Source organism: Somniosus microcephalus, chromosome 3 (assembly GCF_052327205.1).
Source record: "Somniosus microcephalus isolate GS21.2 chromosome 3, FLI_Smic_1.0, whole genome shotgun sequence".
NCBI classification, from domain to species: domain Eukaryota; kingdom Metazoa; phylum Chordata; class Chondrichthyes; order Squaliformes; family Somniosidae; genus Somniosus; species Somniosus microcephalus.
Window position 1 is genome coordinate 138982111 of NC_140989.1, and position 17474 is coordinate 138999584.

Genomic DNA, 17474 nt, shown 5'->3' on the forward strand with positions numbered 1-17474 from the left:
ATGAAAACAAGTTCAGCTCCGAGTTGCTTTTCATAATTCAGAGTTCTTAGACCTAGAATCATCCCCGTTTCTCTTTTCTGAACCCTCTGCACTTCATCATTGTCTTTTGGAAGGGAGGCTCTCAAAACTGCATACAATATTCTAAATGAGGGCTCATCAATTATCCAAGATTTACAATAATAAACGATAAAAATGAATTATGACTTGAATTTGCCTAATTCTGCCCAAATGTTCTACAAATAAATGATTTTACACAAAAAGAATTGTAACAGACTAATAACAGATACTAAATTTTAAAAAACATTAAGCGCATAAAACGCAGAATTACACAGCAAACTAAACTAATTGAACCCTTAACTTCTTGGTAAAACACAAGAATCAATGGGGCAGAATTTGCGGTCGGTATGACAGCGTACGCTCTGAGTATGCCATCATACCGTCTTTGAAATGGACAGCAAGTTTGGGATCATGCGCTAAATCCCGAACTTGTGATCTGTCAAGTTCCGACTTGACAGATCATCGGCTCCAACTATGAAATCCTTATTGCTGGTGCAGAGTTGGGCTAATTGCCCACCAACTGCCCAGCAATTAAGTAGTAAAATTTTACGGCTGGTGCAAACAGGCGATATGCAGCAGCTTGAAATATACATCTCTAAGAGAGACATCCGTCATGATAAAAAATCTTCAAAATAAGTATCTATATCCTCCATATAACCATCTCCTGATCCCAACACAACTCTACCAAGAATGAAAGACTGATTTATTTATTCATTTACCGGGATGAGTGAGACTAAAAAATCATGAATGGACATTGGAGATTTCCGTTTCCTGATTGGAGCACTGCCCCACATGATCCCAGGTACGTTTACGCACACAGTGCACCCCTGGGATCTGTGGGACACTATACTGTGCTCAACTCCACAGCGAAACAACGCAGGTTTTCGAAGATGGCCTCGCACCAGGTAAGTGCAGATTTCTTACAGACGCTGGCGACATACTCATTAGCTATGCCGCAGACCACATTTCAGGGCCAATGTTTAAATAGCGCCTTTACAGGCACTAAAGTACGCTGAGAAACCAGGGGCTAGAAATTCATTATAGCCAACGAATGGGCAGTAAAATTAGAACAGTTGGAGAATTAGCACCAGGTGCTAATGCTTTAGGCTGCACACAAAATTCGTGCTCACTGCTCAAAGAAATGATTGGAGTCCTAATTCAAGTCTTAAAGTCGAAGCCCATTGGTGTTACACTCAAAGGGTGGACCAATATCAGGTGCGATCTAATAGCAAGTCATGATTGCCACAGGCTTTTTTCAATACTTAAAGGGGAGGTTCATTAATGCGGCAGAACCTCATTCTCAACATGGCTGGCTGTGCAGCTGCCTCAACAAGTAGCAGCAGATCAAGGAGAAGGAGAAGGAGCAGTACTCATGGCAGATCCACACCCCAGGGAGAGAGCACGCTGAGTCTGCAATCAAGCATTGGAGGCGTTGGCGTTCGCTGTGGAGAGACGGAGGGCGGTGCTCTACCTGGCAAGTGGCAGGAGGCCCTTGCCGCAAATCTTCCGCACCATGTGGAGGGAGGTAGCACAGCACGTCTTGGACAGCAATGTGGTCCCCAGGACCCACACACAGCGCAGGAAGAAATTTAATGACCTGACTTGGGTGGTCAGGGTGAGTGAATGCTTTAATAAATGCTACATACTACTATCTGAACCACAGTCTTCACACTGCCCAAAGCACCACACACCCAGCACTCACTCACCAAAAATCCCTACTTACCAACACTCAAATCCACATCTCAAACCTTGCACATAATGATAGCTATTCAACTATAGCAGGCACATCACCCAAACACATTGCTCCACATTCACTCACACACTTTCCTTTCTCTTGCAGGCCAAGGTGGCTCACAACAGGCAGGAGCAGGGGCGCACAGGCGGGGGACAAGCCGACACCCAACCACTGTCTGCGCTGGATAATAGAGTGCTGCAGATTATTGGGCACCAGGTGGTGGGTGCCATGGCCACTGGCAACGTTGTTCCCCCCCCCCCCCATTGGGGACAACAACGGTATGTTCATCCCTACTCCTTCTTCTCACATCCAACTTGCCCCTCACCCCACAAGCGTTTCGCACTTTCCAGCTAATCATGCTGTATGCATGCGTTTATCCCTTCCTGTCCCCCTCCCCTCGCTTTAACCCGACTATTGGGCCTTTATGCTTTCAGATAATCAGCAAGCACCTGAGCAACCCGTCCCTGTGGGCACCATAGAGAGCGAGGCAGAAGAGGAGGAGGAAGAACACACCGCGTCACTGCATGTCTCACCCGCAGGCACCAGCTCAGATCCTGGCACTACGCGTTCATTAGAGGCTAGTATAGTAGCAGGATTTGTACAGGGTGAGGCACCGGGGACGAGTGAGCTGCAGCAAGGCCGGGGGAAAGGGTAGATCGGGGGTCAGCTCCCCAGAGGTTGAGTTCGCGCGTGAGTTCTGCTGCACAGGACTCAGATGAGGACCTCGAAGAAGAAGCCTTTAGAAGAAGGGTGATGGGCATGCACATGGAGATGATAGCTGCAATAGCAATGGTCCCCAAGAGCCTCTCAGCAATGGTAAGAAGTGTGGAGGGGTCCGCCTCCAACATTGCACAAGGTACTGCGCACACCATGGAGCCCATCATTTCCAGTCTGCAAAGGATGGTAGACTCCCAGAGGGATCGTGGTGACCCAGGCCTGATGCCGCGTGTGATGAGCGATCTGGCAGCTTCCATTGCAGCACAGGCGGAAGCAACGCAATGCCTTAGTGCTGTAATGCAGTCTATGCTTACATAGGAACATAAGAAACAAGAGCAGGAGTAGGCCATATGGCCCCTTGAGCCTGCTCCGCCATTCAATAAGATCATGGCTGATCATCAACCTCAACTCCACTTTCCTGCCTGATCTCCATATCCCTTGATTCCCCTAGAGTCCAAAAGTCTATCTATCTCAACCTTGAATATAATCAAAGACTTAGCATGCACAGCCCTCTGGGGCAGAGAATTCCAAAGAGTCACAACCCTCAGTGAAGAAATTCCTCCTCATCTCAGTCTTAAATGGCCTACCCCTTATCCTGAAACTATGCCCCCTAGTTCTAGACACTCCAGCGGGGAAACAACCTCTCAGCATCTAACCTGTCAGTCCCCTTCAGAATCTTGTATTTTTCAATACGATCACCTCTCATTCTTCTAAACTCCAGAGAATATAGGCCCATTCTACACAACCGCTCATCATAGGACAGCCCTCTCATCCCAGGAATCAATCTAGTGAACCTTCATTGCACCGCCTCCAAGGCAAGTATATCCTTCCTTAGATAAGGAGACCAAAACTGTGCACAGTACTCCAGGTGTGGTCTCACCAAGACCCTGTACAATTGTAGCAAGACTTCCTTACTCTTATACTCCAACCCCCTTGCAATAAAGGCCAACATGTCATTTGCCTTCCTTATTGCTTGCTGTACCTGCATACTAGCTTTCTGTGCTTCTTGCACAAGACATCCAAATCTCTCTGAAAGTTTCTCACCATTTAAAAAATATTCTGTTTTTCTATTCTTCCTACCAAAGTGAATAACCTCACATTTCCGTACATTATACTCCATCTGCCAGCTTACTGCCCACTCACTTAGTCTATCTATATCTCTTTGCAGACTCTGTTCTTCTCACAGCTTACTGTCCCACCTACCTTTGTATCATCAGCAAACTTGGATACATTACACTTGGTCCCTTCATCTAGGTCATTAATATAGATTGTAAATAGCTGAGGCCCCAAAACTGATCCTTGAGGCACCCCACTAGTTACAGCCTGCCAACCTGAAAAAGATCCATTTATCCCTACTCTGTTTTCTGTCTGTTAACCAATCCTCTATCCATGCTACTATATTACCCCTAACCCCGTGAGCCCTAATCTTGTGTAATAACCTTTTATGTGGCACTTTATCAAATGCTTTTTGGAAATCCAAATATACTACACCTGCTGGTTCCCCTTTATCTACCCTGCTAGTTACATCCTCAAAAAACTCTAATAAATTTGTCAAACATGATTTCCCTTTCATAAAACCATGTTGACTCTGCCTAATCATGTTATGATGTTGTAAGTGACTTGATACCACTTCCTTAACAATGGATTCCAGCATTTCCCGACGACTGATGTCAGGCTAACTGGCCTGTAGTTCCCTGTTTTTTCTCTCCCTCCTTTCTTGAATAGCGGTGTTACATTTGCGACCTTCCAATCGGCTGGGACCAGAATCTAGGCAATTTTGGAAGATCAAAACCAAGGCATCCACTATCTCTTCAGCCACGTCTTTAGAACTCTAGGATGTAGGCCATCAGGTCCAGGGGATTTGTTGGCTTTTAGTCCCATTAGTTTCTCTAGTACATTTTCTCTACTTATATTAATTACGCTAAGTTCCTTACCCTCATTAGACTCTTGGTTTTCCACCATTTTTGGTATGCTTTTTGTCTTTTACTGTAAAGACAGATACAAAATATTTGTTTAACATTTCTGCCATTTCCTTATTCCCCATAATAATTTCTCCTGTCTCAGCCTCAAAGGGACCAACGTTTACTTTTGCTACTCTTTTCCTTTTTACATACTTGTAGAAACTCTTACAATCTGCTTTTATATTTCTTGCTAGTTTTCTCTCATTCTATTTTTTCCCTTTTTATCAATTTTTTGGTCAACCTTTGCTGGTTTCTGAAACTCTCCCAATCCTCAGGGTTACTATTATTCTTTGCAACATTATAAGCTTCTTCTTTCAATCTAATGCTATCCTTAACTTCTTTAGTTAGCCACGATTGGATCACTTTTCCCGTGGAGATTTTGTTTCTCAATAGAATGTATTTTTGTTGAGAATTATGAAATATTTCTTTAAATGCTAGCTACTGCTTATCTACCGCCATACCATTTAATTTATTTTTCCAATCTACTTTAGCCAACTTGCCCCTCATACCTATGTAATTGGCTTTATTTAAGTTTAAGACTCTAGTTTTGGACTTAGGCAAGTCACTCTCAAAATTAATTTGAAATTCTATCATATTATGATCACTCTGCCCCAGAGGATCCTTTACTATGAGATTGCTAATTAACCCTGTCTCATTACACAATGCAAGATCTAAAATAGCCTGTTCCCTGGTTGGTTCCCTGACATATTGTTCTAGGAAACTGTCCCGAATGCATTCCATGAACTCGTCCTCCAGATTATCTTTGCCAATTTGATTTGTCCAGTCTATATGAAGATTAAAGTCCCCCAAGATTATTGCATTACCTTTGTTGCAAGCTTCTACTATTTCTTGATTAATATTCTGTCCAACGGTATAGCTACTGCTAGGGGGCCTATATACTACTCCTACCAATGTTTTCTGCCCCCTTGTTATTCATTATCTCCATACTGATTCTACTTCCTGATCTTCCAAGCCAAGATCCTTTCTCGCAATTGTCCTTATGTCATCCTTTATTATCAGGGCTACTCCCCCTCCTTTTCCATTCTGCCTGTCTTTTCGAAATGTCAAGTACCCTGGAACATTTAGTTCTCAACCTTGGCCACCTTGCAACCATGTCTCTGTAATGGCTATTAGATCAAACCCATTTATCTCCATTTGGGCCACTAGTTTGTCTATCTTGTTACAAATGCTTCGTGCATTCAGATAAAGAGCCTTTAATTAAAAATTTTTACAATTATTCCCTGCTTTGACCTTATTCTCTGCTGCACTGCTACCATTAAACTCTCTGTCCCTTCCCGTCACACTCTACTTATTTTTACCCAAATCACTACACTGCTCTATTGCCTTGACCTTTCTCTTTATATTTCTAAATTTCCCCTCACCTGCCCCCTCCCCCCTTTTTTTAGTTTAAAGCCCTATCTACAGCCCTAGTTATTCGATTCGCCAGGACACTGGTCCCAGCCTGGTTTAAGTGGAGCCCATCCCAATGGAACAGCTCCCTCTTTCCCCAGTACTGGTGCCAGTGCCCCATGAATTGAAACCCCATTTTCTCACACCACTCTTTGAGCCACGCATTTAACCCTCTGATCTGCATGACCCTATGCCAATCTGCATGTGGCTCAGGTAGTAATCCAGAGATTATTACCCTTGTGGTTCTGCTTATTAATTTAGACCCTAACTCCTCAAACTCCCTCAGCAGAACCTCATTCTTAGTTCTACCTGTGTCGTTGGTTCCTACATGGACTACGACAACTGGATCCTCCCCCTCCAAGTTCTTCTCCAGCTGCGAGGAGATATCCTTAACCCGGGCAGGCAACACAGCCTTCAGGACTCTCTTTCGTGCCTGCTCTCATGCAGTCTCAGCTTGATGCCACACAAGCTCTGACTGCTGCCATCGTGGTTGGGTCTATCACCGTCAACCGGGGCTTTCACGGTGTTGCAGAAGGCCAGCAATCTGTGCTCCTACAGATTGTTAGGGATGCTGAGGTGCTGCCCCAGGGGAGTGGCAGTGGGTCAGTGGAGCAGGAACCTGCTGTCCTTTCAGGATGACAGCATTCCTTCTCCCACCACTGCCACTCCGTCATTGCCCTTGTAGCTGCCTGTCATCCAGCCTGCCGCCACCCATGCTGAGGTGGTGCAGTCTACAGACAGGCCTTCCAGGCCCAAAGCTGGTCAAGGGTGTCCTGCAAGGCCATCTGAAGTTTCCCACACAGACACTCAGCAGCCTTCCACCAGCCCTGCTGCAGCCACTGGGCCAACACTTCTTAGGAGCACTCGAGTAGGCAAAGGCACAGTAATGACGGGCACTAAGGGATTGCACAAGGGTGAATAGTTAATATTTTTGTTGTAAATATGTGTTCATTGATTTTTTGATAAATTTATTAATTCAGTTGGGATTCTTTTGTGGTGTCTCTCATTTCAGCTTTGTGCTGTGATATGGCCTGCGACAGGGATGGAATGATGGGGATGTGATGAGCAATGGGGATTTGGGATTTAATTAATTTGAACTGCAGTCTGATGAGGCGATCACGGACTGCCCCTCCGGAAGGCCGATTGAGTGGCTGCCTCCTCCCTCGCTCCTGTTCCTCCTCCTCCTCCTCTTCCTCCTCCTGAAGTGGTCCCGCAATCCCTGGTGGCAAGGGCTGGGACCTCATGATGGCCAAGTTGTGGAGCATGCAGCAGACCACCACGAAATGGGACACCCGCTCAGCCGAGTACTGGAGGGCTCCTCTTGAGCGATCAAGGCAGCAGAACCATTGCTTCAGCAGGCCGATGGTCTGCTCGATAATGTTCCTGGTGGCAGCATGACTCTCATTATATGCACTGAGTAGGAGTGTTGGGGTTGCGGAGGGGAGTCATGAGCCAGGTGGAGAACGGATAGCCCTAGTCTCCGACCAGCCAGCCGCGAGCTTGACGTGGAGGCTGGAAGAGTGTTGGCACACTGGTCTGGCGCAGATGAAGGCCTCATGGCTGCTGTCAGAATAGAAACCTATAGAAACATAGAAGATAGGAGCAGGAGTAGGCCATTCGGCCCCTCGAGCCTGCTCCGCCATTCAATGAGATCATGGCTGATCATCCAAATTCAGTACCCTGTCCCTGCCTTCTCCCCATATCCCTTGATCCCTTTAGCCTTAAGAAATATATCCAACTCCTTCTTGAATATATTTAATGAACTGGCCTCCACCGCCCTCTGTGGCAGAGAATTCCACAGGTTCACTACTCTCTGGGTGAAGAAATTCCTCCTCATCTCAGTCCTAAATGGCTTACCCCTTATCCTTAGACTATGACCCCTGGTTCTGGACTCCCCAACCATCGGAAACATCCTCCTACATCTAGTCTGTCCAGGCCTGACAGAATTTTATAGGTTTTAATGAGATCCCCTCTCAATCTTCTAAACTCCAGTGAGTATAAGCCCAATCAACACAATCTCTCCTCATACGTCATTCCTGCCATCCCAGGTATCAGCCTGGTGAATCTTCGCTGCACTCCTTCCATGGCAAGAACATCAGGCATTCACATTGAGGATTAGCTGTCTGTGGTCACACAACAACTGCACATTAAGTGAGTGGTAGCCTTTGCAGTTACGGAAGATCTCAGGATTGTTATACGATGCCCACAAAGCCACATGGGTGCAGTCAATGGCACCCTGCACCATGGGGAATTCTGCTATCCTGGCAAAGCCATATGTGCACGCATCCTGCTTCTCTCTGGTGATGGGGATGGAAATGTAATCCGTTCTCCTACTGTAGAGAGCCTCTGTGACCTCCCGGATGCAGCAATGGATGGCGAACTGCGAGATGGAAGGATCCGCTGGTGAATAAATTGAGGGTGAAGGTAACCATGACTGCCACTGAGAGTACCATGGTCACCCTGATCCGAGGCTGGAGGTCTGGTTGCAGGAGGTGGCAGAGTTCTGTTACTACCTCCTCAGTGAAGCGGAGCCTTCTAATGCATTGCTCCTCGCTTAATTGGAGGTGGGAGGAGTGCTCTCTGAAGAACCTTGGAGGGCAAGGCCTCTTGTTGAGAGCCCTGATGGCCTTCCTCTTCCCCCTGGGCACATATTCCAGTCTTTATCGCTGCCTCTGCCGTAGATCCTGGAGGGCAAGGTCGACTGCCAGTACAGCACCCATTAATGTAACCAAGTGTAGCAGTTTGATTTTTTAAACAATAAATGTAGTTACTTTTAAGTTGCCACATCACTCCCGATATTAAATAACCTTGAAATTACAGAACGAGACTGGTGGACTATGTGAAACTGACACGAAAGCACTGAAACTCCACTAATGTACAACTGCGACTCATTAGTGATGATCCCTTTAAATAACATCCCTGGAGCTGGCTTCCTGCTGCGTCATGCCAGCTCTCCCTGTTGCTGTTTACTCCAGGCACTAAGGTAGGTGGCGACAATCAATTTCACAGATCGGGCAGCCAGTGAGCATTGCACACTCACTGATGTAACAGCCCACCTGGCGTTGAGGCTCCAGAGGATAACTGTTAGTGGCAGCACTGTGGGGGGCGGGGGGGTTTAATTTGGCATGCGGCGTTGGATTTGTCTCGCGCCCTGTTTGCACCATCTGCTGGCGCTAATGGGAGGTGCTAATGTACTGAATTTATCCCCCCAGGTCTTTATCAGCAAATTACACACCTGGACATAGAACTAACAGGTGAAGAATTTTACACAACATGGAAACCTAATCTAACACTTTAAAATCCAAAATAAAAAAAATGCGTATTCATTCTGCAAAACCATAGGGCACAAATAGTAGCCCGAGACTGCCAGTAGCTTCAGGCAATTCCAGACTTCTGGATCTGACGTTACTTAAGTGCTGAAACAAACTCTAAAGTGACAATTTTACATAAGGAAAAAGGAGCAAGAGTAGGCCATATGGCCCCTCGAGCCTGCTTAGTCATTCAGTAAGATCATGGCTGATCTTCAACCTTAACTCCACTTTCCCACCTGATCCCCATATCCTTTGATTCCCTTAGAGTCCAAAAATCTATCGATCTGAGTCTTGAGTATACTCAACAAGCATTAAGTCACCAAATATCAGCAGTTTTATTTATGTATATTTTTTAACCTATTGCAACTAGGTCAGAGGCTAGGTATTCCGCAGCGAGTGCCTCACCTCCTGACTCTGCAAAGCCTTTCCGCCATCTACAAGGCACAAATAAGGAGTGTGATGGAATACTCTCCCCTTGCCTGGATGACTGCAGCTCCAATAACACTTAAGAAGCTCGACACCATACAGGACAATGCAGCCCACTTGATTGGCACCCCATCCACTACCTTAAACATTCACTCCCTCCACCACCGGTGTACCGTGGCTGCAGTGTGTACCATCTACAAGATGCCCTGCAGCAACTCGCCAAGGCTTCTTCGGCAGCATCTACCAAACCCGCGACCTCTACCACCTATAAGGTCAAGGGCAGCAGGCGCATGGGAACACCACCACCTCCAAGTTCCCCTCCAAGTCACACACCATCGTGACTTGAAAGTACATTGCCGATCCTTCATCTGGGTGTAGGGGTTCGCAAAATCCCCTCAGCCCCCGAAGATCGGGAAATATTAATCCACATCGTGGACGAAGACTTTGTGTGATTTTAAATTGTATCTGGGTTGGACAATGCTTTAAAACATACCCAGAACCGCAAAAGGGCTGTGTTAAAAAGCTTGTAGGCTAGGCAGCACTTGGACACTGGAATCAAAGAACTTTGTGAAAATCGCACACTTTAAGATTGTACATTTTATTAAAAGATGTACTCTTGAGTTTGGACTGTTTAAATTGCTCAGGGCATAAAAATGGCTGAACAGACCTCATGGAAAAAGAATTTCAAAAGGACAGGCAGGCTGTTAGCATATTAATGGAGCCCGAGCTGTCAGTCACCCTGTGGTATTGGGCGGGTCCGGTAACCTACTAGCTGCTTGTTTGCACTGGGGAGTAGCTCGTTTGAATCTGCCAATCAAAGGCAGTTCGGGAAGTTAGATAATCGATTTGTTTACAGAAACTGCTACAAGGATGTTTGCACAAGGGATTATGCACTTCTGACTGTGGTTTCAGTGACCACAAGACAATGGGTTTCTGTTTACACTCCTCCCAAGCTGTCTACATAGTAATACAACTCCATTCAAAACCCATCAGGATGAATGAAGACACATCAAAACTGCAGCTTTACATTCAAAGCTCAGCACAGAAGAGACATTTGGACTGAGGAAAGGAACAGTTTAAAATGAATGGGTTTGAATCACCCATTACTGGACAATGGGGACAGTTGGATCCCTTTTGTTTTAGCCCAGAAACCTCCGGATCTGGGCGGGAACATTTCAGCCCCAAAATTGGGGTATAAGAGATAGCTTCCCAGAAGCCTCTCTCTCTCTCTCTGGCCTTGTCTCCGTGTGCCCCTACAGTGTGGGAGTCTGTCTGAAGAAGTAAAAACACCAGCAGTTTACTTTTAAAACACTGGGGTGTTTCTTTACTTCGAGGCAGTGAAGATCTCGTAGGGCACGGAGCTGGCATTGCAGTGGTGAGCATATATTTTTCTGGCCTTCCACAAGGCAACTTAGGATAGGCTTAGGGATGGGAGTAAAGTGGGAATTTCATTTAGAATTGTGATTTTAGTCGATTTCCCTCGTGTCCATTTTTCCTCCCCTATTTAAGCAATTTTACCGTGATTACTTTGATCGTGTGGTGTAGTTTCTTTAGTTTTAATAAAGTTTGACTTTCTTGCATCCAGACCATTTGTCCGTTTTTAATATATCATTAATTATAAGTTCCTCCAGTCAGAACTGGAAGGGGTGGTTTAGCGATTCGAAACCGCTGATTGGAATTGGTCACAGTGCAGTGGCAAAAGGCTGCCTGACCAGCTAAATTACCGTAAACCAGGTAAAGGATGCCCCCCTACATGGGTCAAAATCCTGGAATTCCCTCCCTAACAGCACTGTGGGAGTACCTTCACCACACGGACTGCAGCGGTTCAAGGTGGCGGCTCACCACTACCTTCTCAAAGGGCAATTAGGGATGGGCAATGAATGCTGCGCCCACATCCCACGAACTAATAAAAATAACCTAAAATAAACATTTTGAATACAAGTAAAATGCTTTACACTGTCTTTGTTTCACTTTTTCTTCCTGTTCTATTTGTTCAGTACTTCAGATTTTAATTTTACAATATTTATTACCTAAAAGCCCCGTTCTAACTTCCATTTATTTTTATTTTTCCCCCCATAAATTTAAATAAGGTCCTTACCTCTTCTCCTGTTCCTTCTCTCTGTGCGTCTGCCCTATGGAACTCTCTTCCAAAATAACTTTGCCTTACTACTTCTCTTTGTACTTTTAAAAGGGCTTCTAAAAACCTTTTTCTGTGCCTTCAGTCTTCCCACAGATTCCGTCACGTCCTACTTCACCCTCATGTCAGGCACACTGAGATGTTCTTGTATTTGAAGAGTGCTATGAAAATGCAGGTTTTCACTCAGAGGGTTGATTCTCTACCCCAGAGGGTAGTTGTTGAGTATATTCAAGACAGAGATCGATAGATTTTTGGATACTAAGGGAATCAAGGGATTTGGAAATCGGTCGGGAAAGTGGAGTGGAGTTCGAAGATCAGCCATGATCTTATTGAATGGTGGAGCACGCTCGGAGGGCCGTATGGCCTACTCCTGCTCCCAGTTCTTATGTTCTAAGTTGTTTACCTCTTCTGGATCCAGCTCTTTTGTACCTAAAATTTAAAATAGTCCCCGTTTGGTTAAAAGTTGCCTCCAAAGGCAACAACAAATGAGAACCAATTATACAAATAACATATAGGAATCAACAACCAAATTAAACCATTATTTAAAAACATGATACAAAATAGAAGCATCACAAAACAATAAATACTAAAACTCAAAATGGAAGCACACCAAAATTCAATGAAAGCAACATCCCACTAATTAAATAAGGGCACAAGAATGTGCAGAGCTAAATTGTAACACACATTTCGTGACAGCCAACAGAACAAGTAAACTTTGTGCATAAAACCCTGACTGCTGACAGTACATTCAAACCCTTTATTCACATCTTCAATTGAAGCTATATATATCTACAAGCCAAATTATTGCAAAACCCTCAAAACTAGCTCAGTGCTCTGATTGATTACCAGCACCAGAATGCTTAAAATACAGCTTTGGGACAAAGCTGTTTCACAGTCTCTGCAACATCTTCAATACAAGAATCATACCCAACTGTCAGCACATTACTGCATGCAATCAATACATTTGCCAGCAATGGTAAGCATCAATTAAAAAGTAAATTTTCCATTTCTTGAGGTCAGCCCTGGTTCATTGGTAGCATTCTCACCTCCGAGTCCGAAGGTTGTGGGTTCAAGCCACAGTCCAGATTCTTGGGGCAGGGTGGGAAGAGGCAATTAAAGTGGGAGGAGTATAAATACCAGTATAGTCCAGTTGGGCTGAATGGCCTGTTTCTGCATTGTCATTTGAAAAATTTAATACCTTTGGCCACTGGATAATTAGAACAGGTATTTAAACAAATGGACAAAACACGTGTTGTTATGTGGTAAGTGCCACTCATTGTTTTAATGTATGCTCTATGTATCACTACAACTTTTGGTATTCTGAATCTTTGCTCTACTAAAATAATTCCTCAATTCTTTACAGAAACTATCTTGGATGCAAGGTTCTATAAATGAATAGGGATGAGTTTAACTGCTTCAAGTACAGGCCATCAACGTTAGTGTCGCTTTGCACAGGGCGTGTGGTGTCAATGACTTAAGATATAGGTGGCTCCAGAGTTTTGTTCCTTTGATGCCAACATTTGCCTAGGTAAAACTGAATATTTTTTAAAGCAATCATGAGATAGAAAATAAAAGTAAAAAATAGAAAAACTGCGCAATTGAGCCGAATCCCTGTTATTAAAGTCACATGGTTTGATTATTGCTTACACGGTACAAAAGCCAATTTACTCACTGCTGAAGGGGATTTTAGTAGATGCATCAAACCCCAATCATCTTTCCAGTCTTTCTTGGGGGGGGGGGGGGGGGAAGGAGGGGACGAGAAGAGTTACATCTCTAGGCCAATTGCATCTGTTTTGGTGCAACAGCTATCAAAGCAGTTTTTTCCAAGTTCTATTGGCTCCTCAAGTTTGCAGAGTTCCTTTTTGGAGCTCCTTTGAAAACATTGGATGGTGTGTGAACAATGCAAATTTGAAATTCATGAGGAAGTACCAAAGGCAACTAACTGTTAAGGCAGAAGACATTATGAAATCATTACTTGGCAAAATTCATAATTTTTGCAGAACTGAGTCACAGCTCAAACTACTAAAAATAATTCTCAAGCTCACAGGCTGAGAACAGAAACAATATTGTCTGAGATTTTGTTTTCTTGCATTTATAAGAGGAATAAAATCTAGTTTGTTAGTACTGGAAGGAAAAGAGCCAAATAATTCATATAAGTTGCTTATAAATAGGGGACAAGAAGGGAAGCTACAAGTCAAACTAACTTAAGTAGACAATTATTCCTTTGACAATTCTCCCATTAAATAGTCCAGCATTCCCATAATAGAAGGAAGTTAATGGAAAGAAGCCTGGTGGAAATGTAGTTGAACACCTGAAGTTGTAACTGTCTAAGCATTACATTCTCTTCCAGAGTCAGCTAACTTGTCAGCAAGTCTCTACTCTGGGCCAATAATGCCAAAATACTGAGGTATACAAACAAATAAAATGACATTGTGGAAAGAGCAATTGGATATTTGGACCTCATTCATGGTAAACACGGATGGCAGGTCAATGCACTGGATCAGCTCAGCAGCAGTCATGTATCTGAATTGGATACATCTCAGATGTTGCAAACACGATCTATTAAGTAGATACCAGATGTTTGATCTCCTTGCAATAACAGAAGATCACGACTAGCAAATTTCTTTTCCAGGCAGTGCCCTTAAATGAACTGTTAAAACTCTCGAGCTGCAGAACAACAAAATTTAGCTGGATCAGTTACTGCCACCAGCGTTCATGTCTAATCTTTTTCTGAATTCAGGATGAAATTAGTGAACACTTAGAAAGGGATGTGCTAATCATGGGACAGACAAAACTGTTGTATCCGTGTGTTAATGGAGACACGGAATGCAGGAGTTGGTTTAACAGGTGTAAACAAAGTCTGGAGGTGAACTAAAAGATACAAGACACTATACCAGGCTTATATACCCGAGTGGTCACTACCGGTATTACAGTACACAGGGGCTCTGAAAGGTACATACACTACAATTCCTCCCCTTTTAGATAATTAGTACATAACATTTTAAGTAATCATTAATTAACATGTTTACAAGAACAATAATCTACACATTTGCTGCAGTTAATCAATTATAAGTCAGTCTCTCTGGAGGCTTCCTGACTCGGTCCGGATAACGCCTCGGTGGTGTAGTAGTTTTCGGTGGTGTAGTAGGTTCTTTTGGCAAAGTCGATTCGGCTTGAATGCCAGTGTCGGGTTCATCTGGTTCCAGTATCACCGGATCGGAGGTAGATACTATGGGTATCTCTGCTTCATCATTAGGCGTATAGAGTTGTGGTGTAGGTTGTCCCTTTTCGGATGACTCTATGATCTGGTCAGCATAGTGCCTTATTATGCTTTCTCCAATGTCCACGGTATACATCAGCGGTCCTAGTTGTGTGCAAATAGTTCCAGGCTGCCATTTCTTGGTACGGTAGTCCCGGGCCAAAACTTGTTGACCTATCTGGAAGGTTCTAGTTGGCCTTTCATTCATGCCTTGAAATTGCCGGTTCTCTACGTCCCTTCTGATGTTTGGCTTGATCAAATCCAGCCGGCATCTTAGTCTTCTATTGAAAAACATCATGGCGGGAGTTTGGTTTGTAACCACATGTGTTGCATTCCTGTACGCAAACAAGAAGTTATCTACCTTATATTGTAGATTTATGTCTTCATTACCCATGGCCTTTATGGCCTTCTTGAAGGTCTGGACAAACCTTTCAGCTAATCCATTGGTGGCGGGATGGTATGGGGCGGACGTGTAGTGCTTAACCCCATTGTTTTTTTAAGAACTTCCTGAATTCTTCGGACACAAATTGCGGTCCATTATCAGAACAGATCTGTTCAGGCAGCCCATTCCTGGCAAATATGGTCCTTAATACTGTGATGGTTTTTTTCCGTGGTGGTGGAGGACATCTTTATTACCTCCGGCCACTTGGAGTGTGCATCAACCGCGATTAAGAACATTGAGTCCATAAATGGACCAGCAAAGTCGATATGTACCCTTTGCCATGGAGATGAGGGCCACTCCCATGGATGTAGAGGGGCTTGTGGTGGGGCGTTTTGGACCTTCTGGCATCCTAGACAGCTCTTGGTCATTTCTTCGATGTCTCCATCGATACCTGGCCACCACACAAACGCTCTGGCTAGGTTCTTCATTTTCACTCCACCCAGATGCCCCTCGTGAAGCTCCTTTAGCACTTTATCCTGGAGTTTGGGTGGAATCACCACTCTGGATCCACACATCAAGGTTCCTCGGCACACTGACAGCTGTTCTCTTCTTGGCGAACCACTGTTGCCAGCATTCTCGCAATGTGCTGGCCATCCCTTCACCGTTAAATCGTAGACTCGTGAGAGAGTCGGGTCATTTCTCGTTTCCTTTTCAATGGTAGAATTTGTTACTGGTAGACATTCCACTATGGTTGAGTGGAACATCTCCACTGGGTCCACTGTAGGTGCCTCTTCTACCGTTGGCAATGGTAGGCGCGATAAACCATCAGCATTCCCATGCTGTTTTGATCCTTTGTATTCTATGTCATATTGGTGTGCCCCTAGGAAAAGGGACCACCTCTGTAGCCTTTGCGCTGTCATAATGGGAACGCCCTTTTTAGGGTTGAATATGGAGACGAGGGGTTGATGGTCAGTCAACAAGGTAAATTTTTGTCCGTGTAGGTAATGGTTGAATTTCTTCACTCCCCATACCAGGCTGAGTGCTTCCCTGTCGATCTGGGCATAGTTATGCTCAGCTCAGTTCAATGAGCGTGACGCAAAAGCTATCGGCCGCTCCGAGCCATCAGGGAATCTATGCGATAATACCGCTCCTACGCCGTAAGGGGATGCATCGCACGCCAGTCTGATTGGCAGTGATGGGTTGTAATGAGCCAACACTTCCTTGGACGTGATCAAGCCTTTGCATTATGGAAGGCACGTTTACAGTCTTCGCTCCATTTCCAAATTACTCCCGTTTGTAGCAGTGCGTTAAGAGGGTGCAGAACAGTTGACAAGTTCGGTAAAAATTTATGATAGTAATTTATCAATCCCAGGAACAACCTTAATTGTGAGACATTTTCAGGTGCTGGGGCTTTTATGACCGCTTCAATTTTTTCAGGTGACTTATGCAACCCTTCTTCGTTAATTATATGGCCACAATATGATATTTGTTTCTGGAAAAATTCGCACTTGGGGCGATTTGCTCGTAGGCCCCTTTCTCTCAGCCTAGTGAGCACCTGCTCCAAATTGGCAAGGTGCTCGTTGTCGTTTTCTCCTGTTACAAGGATGTCGTCTAGGTAGCATAGCTGGAGCTGATGCTACTCCGAAAACCAGTCGATTGTACTGGTACAGGCCTTTGTGTGTGTTTATCGTGAAATACTTTTTAGAGGCCTCCTCAACCTCCATCTGTAGATATGCCTGTGCCAAGTCAATTTTGGTGAAATGTTTCCCTCCGGATAGTGAGGCAAAAATATCTTCTATCCTCGGAAGAGGATACTGTACCGTGTGAAAGACCGGGTTTACAGTCACCTTGAAGTCCCCACAGATGCGAATTTTTCTCTGTTCTTCAGATTTATCATTATTCAACGTTTTCTTCATGACCGGGATGATGGGTGTTGCCCACTCGCTCCAATCTACCTTGGATAACACGCCTGCCTTTTCCAAATTCTCCAGCTCTGCCCCGACTGCTGGACGAATTGCGTATGGCACTGGCCTTGCCTTAAAAAACTTGGGAATTGCCGCATCTTCCACTTTTATTGAG